The sequence below is a fragment of the Nerophis lumbriciformis genome, linkage group LG02 (assembly GCF_033978685.3).
Source record: "Nerophis lumbriciformis linkage group LG02, RoL_Nlum_v2.1, whole genome shotgun sequence".
Taxonomy (NCBI): domain Eukaryota; kingdom Metazoa; phylum Chordata; class Actinopteri; order Syngnathiformes; family Syngnathidae; genus Nerophis; species Nerophis lumbriciformis.
This window is the reverse complement of record NC_084549.2, coordinates 6277649-6290455: the sequence shown is the minus strand read 5'-3', so window position 1 is coordinate 6290455 and position 12807 is coordinate 6277649. Positions and strand designations below refer to the sequence as shown.

General features: G+C 33.2%; 1 protein-coding gene across 1 annotated transcript in view; it reads right to left on the bottom strand.

The window, feature by feature from the left end:
• sgms1a (sphingomyelin synthase 1a) overlaps nucleotides 1–3489 on the bottom strand; it is an 88226-nt gene extending 84737 nt beyond the window's left edge. The window contains exon 1 of the mRNA XM_061934145.1: nucleotides 3347–3489. The gene's annotated coding sequence lies outside the window, so the exon portion shown is untranslated. The remainder of the gene's footprint in view (nucleotides 1–3346) is intronic.
• Nucleotides 3490–12807: the final 9318 nt, after the last annotated feature.

Genomic DNA, 12807 nt, shown 5'->3' with positions numbered 1-12807 from the left:
CCGCAGCAATTTTGTGGTCAAAAACTCAAGCAGAAGCTTGTGGATGGCTACCAAAAGTGTCTTATTGCAGGTAAACTTGCCAAGGGACATGTAAGCAAATATTAACATTGCTGTATGTATACTTTTGACCCAGCACATTTGCTCATATTTTCAGTAGACTCATAATAAATTCATAAAAGAAGCAAACTTCATGAATGTTTTGGTGACCAACAAGTATGTGCTCCAATCACTACATCACAAACAAATAAGAGTTGTAGAAATTATTGGAAACTCAAGACAGCCATGACATCATGTTCTTTACAAGTGTATGTACACTTTTGACCACCACTGTATATAAGACTTTTAAAGTACTTTTGATAGTAGGCTAATATAACCAATATAGACACTTACATCATGTGTTGCCTTCATTATAACACTTATATAAGACTTTTAAAGTAATTTTGATAGTAGGCTAATATCGCTAATATAGACACTTACATCATGTGTTGCCTTCATTATAACACTTATATAAGACTTTTGAAGTCATTTTGATAGTAGGCTAATATAGACACTTACGTGATGTGTTGCCTTCATTATAACACTTATATAAGACTTTTTAAGTCATTTTGATAGTAGGCTAATATAACTAATATAGACACTTACATCATGTGTTGCCTTCACTATAACACTTATATAAGACTTTTAAAGTCATTTTGATAGTAGGCTAATACAGCTAATATAGACACTTACATCATGTATTGCCTTCATTATAACACTTATATAAGGCTTTTAAAGTCATTTTGATAATAGGCTAATACAGCCAATATAGACACTTACATGATGTGTTGCCTTCAATATAACACTTTTATAAGACTTTTAAAGTAATTTTGATAGTAGGCTAATATAGACACTTACATCCTGTGTTGCCTTCATTATAACACTTATATAAGACTTTTAAAGTCATTTTGATAGTAGGCTAATACAACTAATATAGACACTTACATCCTGTGTTGCCTTCATTATAACACGTATATAAGACTTTTAAAGTAATTTTGATAGTAGGCTAATATCGCTAATATAGACACTTACATCATGTGTTGCCTTCATTATAATACTTATATAAGGCTTTTAAAGTCATTTTGATAATAGGCTAATATAGACACTTACATGATGTGTTGCCTTCATTATAACACTTTTATAAGACTTTTAAAGTCATTTTGATAGTAGGCTAATATAGACACTTACATCCTGTGTTGCCTTCATTATATAAGACTTTTAAAGTCATTTTGATAGTAGGCTAATATAGACACTTACAACCTGTGTTGCCTTCATTATAACACTTATATAAGACTTTTAAATTAATTTTGATAGTAGACTAATATAACTAATATAGAAACTTACATCCTGTGTTGCCTTCATTATAACACTTATATGAGACTATTAAAGTCATTTTGATAGTAGGCTAATATAACTAATATCGACACTTACATCATGTGTTGTCTTCATTATAACACTTATATAATACTTTTGAAGTAATTTTGATAGTAGGCTAATATAATTAATATCGACACTTACATCATGTGTTGTCTTCATTATAACACTTATATAAGACTTTTAAATTCATTTTGATAGTAGGCTAATATAGCTAATATAGACACTTACATCCTGTGTTGCCTTCATTATAACACTTATATAAGACTATTAAAGTAATTTTGATAGTAGGCTGATATCGCTAATATAGACACATCATGTGTTGCCTTCATTATAACACTTATACAAGACTTTTGAAGTCATTTTGATAGTAGGCTAATATAATTAATATCGACACTTACATCATGTGTTGCCTTCATTATAACACTTATTTAAGACTTTTAAAGTCATTTTGATAGTAGGCTAATATAACTAATATAGACACTTACATCCTGTGTTGCCTTCATTATAACACTTATATAAGACTTTTAAAGTCATTTTGATAGTAGGCTAATATAGACACTTACATCCTGTGTTGCCTTCTTTATAACACTTATATAAGACTTTTGAAGTCATTTTGATAGTAGGCTAATATAACTAATATAGACACTTACATCCTGTGTTGCCTTCATTATAACACTTATATAAGACTTTTAAAGTAATTTTGATAGTAGGCTAATATCGCTAATATAGACACTTACATTATGTGTTGTTTTCATTATAACACTTATATGAGACTTTTAAAGTCATTTTGATAGTAGGCTAATATAACTAATATAGACACTTACATCCTGTGTTGCCTTCATTATAACACTTATATAAGACTTTTAAAGTAATGTTGATAGTAGGCTAATATAGCTAATATAGACACTTACATCCTGTGTTGCCTTCATTATAACACTTATACAAGACTTTTAAAGTAATTTTGATAGTAGGCTAATATAACTAATATCGACACTTACATCATATGTTGCCTTCATTATAACACTTATACAAGACTTTTGAAGTCATTTTGATAGTAGGCTAATATAGACACTTACGTGATGTGTTGCCTTCATTATAACACTTATGTAAGACTTTTAAATTCATTTTGATAGTAGGCTAATATAGCTGATATCGACACTTACATCATGTGTTGCCTTCATTATAACACTTATATAAGACTTTTGAAGTCATTTTGATAGTAGGCTAATATAGACACTTACGTGATGTGTTGCCTTCATTATCACACTTATTTAAGACTTTTAAAGTCATTTTGATAGTAGGCTAATATAGACACTTACATCATGTGTTGCCTTCATTATAACACTTATTTAAGACTTTTAAAGTAGGCTAACGCAGCTAATATAGACACTTACATCACGGTCCATAAAAACTAAACAAAGTGTTGCTACTTATTTTAATTGTCACTTCAAGCGGCGGGCCGTTAGCCGACACACCTGTGAGCTGCCAGACGTGGGAAATGACAGCCGCCGGCGGGTTTGTAACATTCTCCACCCACGCAGCGTGTACGTGGACGGCCACTTGACTCGGTGCGATGCGGGATTAGAGCTTCTAACCGAGATAAGCAAACGCAGACGTCATCGCTATTTGAGCTAACAGGCTAGCACACAACAAGAGCGGCTAGCTGTAAACACCAGACTCCGTTAGCGAATGTCGTTAACCACTTTTAAAACACTAACTTAGCATTTTTGTCCATTTTAAATATCATTATTTATATTTACACATTATTGGCTTTAAATCGGCGTGTATTAGCGGAGGTAGTTTGTGTTGGGAAAACAGTTATGTTCGGTGCAGCCATCAGTGGACAGAGATCGATCACGTACACTTGAGGCCATTCGGGGGTTATTATGTTGGGGGTTTTTAAGGGTTGTACGTGCGAGGGTGGTGCCGTTACCTTGCCGGGGTGATTGCCGATGCGGTCCTCTTCCAATCGGTCGCAACGTGCTCGCCAGCCCCGTCTGCTCGACTCCGGAGCGGCCGCTTAACAACAAGCACAAGTAGGGAGTCCTTACGTGACGTCACACGTGGCGCCTTCACATCCTCACACAAAATGTCGCCATTTTCCAAACCCCGGTGTAATAACCGCATTATTTACGCTATTTTTTTATCCGTCTTACCTATTTTTAGTCCATTTAAAAAATGAACAATACCTTCAATGTTAAATATGTTTATTTTTTAATACAACACGACTGCACTACAAAATATGACAATGTTGACAATGTAAATAATCAAAAGTCGTACCGCTTGAGATGCAAGTGAACGCAGCATCAGTGTAGCGGATTCAAGCCTTCTTTGCAGCTTTCTGAAGCCATCTATTGGACAAAGAGTGTAGCAAACATCCATCCAGCCATCAATTCACATGTGAATAATGCTGTATAATAGACTGTATTTATATTATTCACATGTGAATAAAGCTGTATAATAGACTGTATTTATTTTATTCACGTGTGAATAACGCGGTATAATAAACTGTATTTATATTATTCACATGTGAATAATGCGGTATAATACACTGTATTTATGTTATTCACATGTGAATAATACCGTATAATAGACTGCATTTATATTATTCACGTGTGAATAATGCTGTATAATAGACTGTATTTTTATTATTCACGTGTGAATAATGCTGTATAATAGACTGTATTTATTTTATTCACGTGTGAATAATGCGGTATAATAAACTGTATTTATATTATTCACATGTGAATAATGCGGTATAATACACTGTATTTATGTTATTCACATGTGAATAATACCGTATAATAGACTGTATTTATATTATTCACGTGTGAATAATGCTGTATAATAGACTGTATTTTTATTATTCACGTGTGAATAATGCTGTATAATAGACTGTATTTATTTTATTCACGTGTGAATAATGCGGTATAATAAACTGTATTTATATTATTCACATGTGAATAATGCTGTATAATAGACTGTATTTATATTATTCACATGTGAATAATGCTGTATAATAGACTGTATTTATTTTATTCACATGTGAATAATGCTGTATAATAGACTGTATTTATATTATTCACATGTGAATAAAGCTGTATAATAGACTGTATTTGTTTTATTCACGTGTGAATAATGCGGTATAATAGACTGTATTTATTTTATTCACATGTGAATAATGCTGTATAATAGACTGTATTTATATTATTCACATGTGAATAAAGCTGTATAATAGACTGTATTTATTTTATTCACGTGTGAATAATGCGGTATAATAGACTGTATTTATTTTATTCACGTGTGAATAATGCGGTATAATAGACTGTATTTTTATTATTCACGTGTGAATAATGCGGTATAATAAACTGTATTTATATTATTCACATGTGAATAATGCGGTATAATACACTGTATTTATGTTATTCACATGTGAATAATACCGTATAATAGACTGCATTTATATTATTCACGTGTGAATAATGCGGTATAATAAACTGTATTTATATTATTCACATGTGAATAATGCGGTATAATACACTGTATTTATGTTATTCACATGTGAATAATACCGTATAATAGACTGCATTTATATTATTCACGTGTGAATAATGCTGTATAATAGACTGTATTTTTATTATTCACGTGTGAATAATGCTGTATAATAGACTGTATTTATTTTATTCACGTGTGAATAATGCGGTATAATAAACTGTATTTATATTATTCACATGTGAATAATGCTGTATAATAGACTGTATTTATATTATTCACATGTGAATAATGCGGTATAATAGACTGTATTTATATTATTCACATGTGAATAATGCTGTATAATAGACTGTATTTATATTACAAAATATGACAATGTTGACAATGTAAATAGTCAAAAGTCGTACCGCTTGAGATGCAAGTGAATGCAGCATCGGTGTAGCGGATTCAAGCCTTCTTTGCAGCTTTCTGAAGCCATCTATTGGACAAAAAGTGTAGAAAACATCCATCCAGCCATCAATTTTTCTACCGCTTGTCCCTTTATTCGTTTTCAAAATCCGAATTCGTAAAGCTTTCGGAGGAATATGTCTATTTTTTTTTTTTTTCTTCCGTTGAATGCGCAATAACTAGAGACAGGGGCGTCACTAGCTTTTAAGGACAGGGGGGGCTTTGCCCCCAGGAGATGCACAGGATGCGAGCGAATGTTACGCACGAGCACAAAACTTCACAAACGGCTAACAAAGACTTAGAAATTATTCATTGTTATTATTATTATTTTTTTTTAAATGCACGGGACGAAATGAAATGCTCCCCGGGACGATGGCTTTTAACCCAGGGCCGGCCCGTGGCATAGGCCGTATAGGCAAATGCTAAGGGCGCCGTCCATCAGGGGGCGCCACGCCAGTGCCACAAATGTTGGAGAAAAAAAAAAAAAAAAGTTGGTACTATTATTTCTAAATACAAAAAATAATCCCACGTTAATTAAAATGCAAAGTAAAGCCTATATAATAGAAATATTATTTGTTACAACATTACCCCCGCCCCCTCCCTTCCCGTATCATGACTCTTTTTGGACGTCACCACATCAAAAAATCAACACAAGATGTCAAAACGGCCAAAACTGTCAGGTGCCCAGGGAAGAGAAAAGAGAAAAGAAGAGGAGTAGAAACGAGAAAAGACAGAGGTAGCAGGTAGGTAACGTTAGCCTACATGAAATTATTTGTCTGTTACAGAATGTGATAGTAACCTGGCTTTTTAGCATTAAGCTAATGTTACATGATTCGGCAATTGCTAATCAATAAATAGCTAGTTCTGTTTTAACGTCGGGTTAATATTGTGGAGGGGGCTAAATTGTTATGGAAAATAATAATGTAACGTTAGGTAATTACAGTACTCCCACCTTACATTCCTCAGGGACATTTGTATTAGATCTTTTAAGCAGGTGTTTTTTGTTTACATTGTTATTGCCTTCTGGTTAGCTAATGTTTGCCCTGCAGGTAATAGTCACTTTCCCACCCCTTTATATATTAGGTATAGTTGTAAGCCTAGTTGTTAAAGTGCACATCATTAATGTAAATTAAGCAATATGTATGTAAAAAAATATTGTATTTCATATATTCATTTTTTATTTTTTGCATTCATTTATTTATTCATATTTTTTTTTATCTTGTTAACTATTCTGATTGTTAATTTGCTTTCTTTAAGTAAAAAAAAGGTCAAAGACAAAGCTATTCGGTTTCATGTGAGTATATACACTTCACTGCCGATGTGGGGGGGCGCCACCTAAAATCTTGCCTAGGGCGCCAGATTGGTTAGGGCCGGGCCTGTTTTAACCATATATTTTCTTTTTCTTTTTATGTATTTATTCATTTTACATTTTATATTAAATGTCTTGGTTTTTCCTCCCTCTGAAAATCCTATTAAATGTTTAACAAGCCATCCTATAATACTAAAACAGCTATTAATGTAACAATACAATAAAACAAATATATTTAATTATGTTTTTTTCATTATTTTAACAATAGGCTAATGTATATTACTTTATATAGACTCTACAAGAAACACAAAACTTAAAAAATAAATGATTTACAATTGCACACACAAGGTTTTGTGCAGCTTCACTCATCGTAAAGGAAGATAATGTGCTTCGTACACTTGCAGGACCGCAGGCAAGGTCGCAGAGAAAATGCGGGCTGGAATTTGAGTGATGTGGGCATTTTCTATATGAACAAGTGGAATGGATTGGATACTGACGAATGAAAGGGGCTCTTTACCTTACGCTACGAAGTGAGGGGAAACTGAGTGAATAATAACAGGTTATATGATTATTTATTTAAACTCATATTTGGGCCACTTTATAATGAATATGTCGGCATTTATTTGTAAAAAAAAACAACAAAAAAACACCAAATTATTTAGGGGGGCTTAAGAATATTTTAGGGGGGCTTGAGCCCCCCTAAAATAGGCCTAACAACGCCAATGACTAGAGATGTCCGATAATATCGGCCTGCCGATATTATTGGCTTATAAGTGCTTTAAAAATGTAATATCGGAAATTATCGGTATCAGTCTTTTTTTTTTTAAATGTATTAAATCAACATAAAAAACACAAGATACACTTACAATTAGTACACCAACCCAAAAAACCTCCCTACCCCATTTACACTCATTCACTCTCATTGACACAAAAGGGTTGTTTCTTTCTGTTATTAATATTGTGGTTCCTACATTATATATCAATATATATCAATACAGTCTGCAAGGGATACAGTCCGTAAGCACACATGATTGTGCGTGCTGCTGGTCCACTAATAGTACTAACTTTTAAGAGTTAATTTTTCTCATTTTCATTAATTACTAGTTTCAGTGTAACTGTTTTTATATTTTTTTTACTTTCTTTTTTATTCCGGATAATGTTTTTAATTTATTTATCTTATTTTATTTTATACATTTTTTTAAGAAAAGGACCTTATCTTCACCATACCTGGTTGTCCAAATATATATGTATATATCGGTATCAGTTGATATCGGTCCTACACTGTTCAGCGGTCCTTGAACGCATCATAAAAACACCTGTGTCTCTATCCCTCTAGTGTTAGTAAGTTCAATGTGCATGACTGAATAGGTTAGTTCAGGTGTCGGCAACCTGTGGCTCTTTAGCGCCGCCCTAGTGGAGCATTTTCAAAAATGTATGAAAAAGAATGGGGGGGAAATATATTTGTTTTAACAAGACAAAAACCTTCCTAATTGTTAGAAATCCCACTGTTTAAATTAAACATGCTTCACTGATGACAGTATTTGGCAAGCGTCGGTTTGTCCTACTAATTTTGGCGGTCCTTGAACTCACCGAAGTGTGTTTACATGTATAACTTTCTCCGGCGCTGCCACGGAAAGACGTGTTTCAGGCCACTCCTTCTTTGACGCATTTTGTCCACCAAACGCTTTATGCTGTGCGTGAATGCACAAAGGTGAGCTTTGTTGACGTTATTGACTTGTTGGAGTGTCAGGTTGTGACGGAACGACATTGTGTGAAACAACATGCTTTTTGACGACGTTTTATTCAACGATTTGACCATTGAATTTTGGTCATTTACCAACCAATATTCTACAACACAAATACAACGTTGAAACAACATGCTTTTTGACAACGTTGATTCAATGTTGACAGGTTGTGACGTTGATTTGACATCGAAATTTGGTCATTTCACAACCAATATTCTACAACTCAAATACAACGTTGAAACAACATGCTTTTTGACGACGTTTAATCAATGATTTGACTATTTTGGTGATTTTCCACCCAATATTCTACAACACAAATACAACGTTGAAACAACATGCTTTTTGACGACGTTGATTCAATGTTGTCAGGTTGTGACGTTGATTTGACATTGAAATTTGGTCATTTCACAACCAATATTCTACAATTCAAATATAACGTTGAAACAACATGCTTTTTGATGACGTTGATTCAATGTCAGGTTCTGACGTTGATTTGACCATTGAAATGTGGTCATTTTCCAACCAATATTCTACAACACAAACACAACGTTGAAACAACATGCTTTTTGGCAACGTTTAATCAATGTTGGGTTCTGATGTTGATTTGACCATTGAAATTTGGTCAATTCCCAACCAATATTCTACACTACAAATACAACGTTGAAACAACATGCTTTTTGACGACGTTTAATCAATGATTTGACTATTTTGGTCATTTGTCAACCAATATTCTACAACTCAAATACAACGTTGAAACAACATGCTTTTTGACGACGTTGATTCAATGTTGTCAGGTTGTGACGTTGATTTGACCATTGAAATTTGGTCATTTTCCAACCAATATTCTACAACACAAACACAACGTTGAAACAACATGCTTTTTGGCAACGTTTAATCAATGTTGGGTTCTGATGTTGATTTGACCATTGAATTTTGGTAATCTCCCAACCAATATTCTACAACACAAATACAACATTGAAACAACATTCTTTTTGACAACGTTTAATCAATGTCGGTTTCTGACGTTGATTTGACCATTGAAATTTGGTCATTTTCCAACCAATATTTTCCAACACAAATACAACGTTGAAACAACATGCTTTTTGACGACGTTTAATCAATGATTTGACTATTTTGGTCATTTTCCAACCAATATTCTACAACTCAAATACAACGTTAAAACAACATGCTTTTTGACGACGTTGATTCAATGTTGTCTGGTTGTGACGTTGATTTGACATCGAAAATTGGTCATTTCCCAACCAATATTCTACAACTCAAATACAACGTTGAAACAACATGCTTTTTGACGACGTTGATTCAATGTCAGGTTCTGACGTTGATTTGACCATTGAAATTTGGTCATTTCACAACCAATATTCTACAATGCTTTGTGACAACGTTTAATCAATGTTAGGTTCTGACGTTGATCTGACCATCGAAATTTGGTCATTTCCCAACCAATATTTTCCAACACAAATACGACGTTGAAACAACATGCTTTTTGACGACGTTTAATCAATGTTGGGGTCTGACGTTGATTTGACCATTGAATTTTGGTCATTTTCCAACATAAATACAACATTGAAATACCATGCTTTTTGACGACGTTTTAATCAACGATTTGACCATTGAATTTTGGTAATCTCCCAACCAATATTCTACAACACAAATACAACATTGAAACAACATTCTTTTTGACAACGTTTAATCAATGTCGGTTTCTGACGTTGATTTGACCATTGAAATTTGGTCATTTTCCAACCAATATTTTCCAACACAAATACAACGTTGAAACAACATGCTTTTTGACGACGTTTAATCAATGATTTGACTATTTTGGTCATTTTCCAACCAATATTCTACAACTCAAATACAACGTTGAAACAACATGCTTTTTGACGACGTTGATTCAATGTTGACAGGTTGTGACGTTGATTTTACATCGAGATTTGGTCATTTCACAACCAATATTCTACAACTCAAATACAACGTTGAAACAACATGCTTTTTGACGACGTTGATTCAATGTCAGGTTCTGACGTTGATTTGACCATTGAAATTTGGTCATTTTCCAACCAATATTTTCCAACACAAATACAACGTTGAAACAACATGCTTTTTGACGACGTTTAATCAATGATTTGACTATTTTGGTCATTTTCCAGCCAATATTCTACAACTATATTTTCCAACCAATATTCTACAACTCAAATACAACGTTGAAACAACATGCTTTTTGACGACGTTGATTCAATGTTGTCAGGTTGTGACGTTGATTTGACCATTCAAATTTGGTCATTTTCCAACCAATATTCTACAACACAAACACAACGTTGAAACAACATGCTTTTTGGCAACGTTTAATCAATGTTGGGTTCTGATGTTGATTTGACCATTGAATTTTGGTAATTTCCCAACCAATATTCTACAACACAAATACAACATTGAAACAACATGCTTTTTGACAACGTTTAATCAATGTTGGGTTCTGATGTTGATTTGACCATTGAAATTTGGTCATTTCCCAACCAATATTCTACACTACAAATACAACGTTGAAACAACATGCTTTTTGACGACTTTTAATCAATGATTTGACTATTTTGGTCATTTTCCAACCAATATTCTACAACTCAAATACAACGTTGAAACAACATGCTTTTTGACGACGTTTAATCAATGTTGTCAGGTTGTGACGTTGATTTGACATAGAAATTTGGTCATTTCACAACCAATATTCTACAATTCAAATATAACGTTGAAACAACATGATTTTTGACGACGTTGATTCAATGTCAGGTTGTGACGTTGATTTGACCATTGAAATTTGGTCATTTCACAACCAATATTCTACAATGCTTTTTGACAACGTTTATTCAATGTTGGGTTCTGACGTTGATCTGACCATCGAAATTTGGTCATTTCCCAACCAATATTTTCCAACACAAATACGACGTTGAAACAACATGTTTTTTGACGACGTTTAATCAATGTTGGGGTCTGACGTTGATTTGACCATTGAATTATGGTCATTTCACAACCAATATTCTACAATACATAGCGTTGAAAAAACTAATTTTTGAGGACCTTTATTCAGTGTCAGGTTGTGACGTCGATTTGACCATTGAATTTTGGTCATTTCCCAACCAATATTCTACAACACAAATACAACGTTGAAACAACATGCTTTTTGTCAATCTTTAATCAATGTTGGGGTCTGACATTGATTTGACTATTGAATTTTGGTCCTTTCCTAGCCAATATTCTACAACACAAATACAACGTTGAAACAACATACTTTTTGACGACGTTTATTCAATGACAGGTTTTAACGTTGATTTAACCGTTGAAATGTGGTCATTTCCCAACCAATATTCTAAAACCCAAATACAACGTGGAAACAACATGCTTTTTGTCAATGTTTAATCAATGTTGGGGTCTGACATTGATTTGACCATTGAAATTTGGTCAACCAAAAACGTGGATCCAACGTTAGACACCAAGGTTGTGTCAATGTACAAATACAACTATTTAACAATGTTGTTTCAAAGTCAGTCTTAAAGGACATATACGTATAATCAACGTGAGTGGCTTACGATTTGAAGATGTCTGTATCACATGACACTAATAGAGTGGGAAGAGGCGGTAATGAGTACAATATAAAAGTCGGAGGACTCTGAGTAAAAAACAAACAAAAAACTGACATTTTTTCAAACTGAGAATCAAATCAGGTCAAGCCGGGGAACAGGAATGTCCAGACACTAATCAGACTTCAACATGAAATATGTGAGCGGAGTTACGTCAGTCCTACCAGAGGAATAAATCAGCTAAGATATGTCCGGTTAAAAAAGATAAAGTTATCACGTTGACAACAAGTTTCTCTGCATTCTCTGCTTGTGAGGACTTTTAATAGAAGAGAATAGAATAGAATAGAAAGTACTTTATTGATCCCTGGGGGAAATTCAGCACCACAGTTCGCTCACAATAGACACTTAGGTATTTTTTACATGTGAATAATATAAATATAGTCTATTATACAGCATTATTCACATGTGAATAATATAAATACAGTCTATTATACAGCACATGTGAATAATATAAATACAGTCTATTATACAGCATTATTCACACATGAATAATATAAATACAGTCTATTATACGGTATTATTCACATGTGAATAACATAAATACAGTGTATTATACCGCATAATCACATGTGACTAATATAAATACAGTCTATTATACAGCATTATTCACATGTGAATAACATAAATACAGTCTATTATACAGCATTATTCATATGTGAATAATATAAATACAGTCTATTATACAGCCTTATTCACATGTGAATAATATAAATACAGTGTATTATACCGCATAATCACATGTGAATAATAT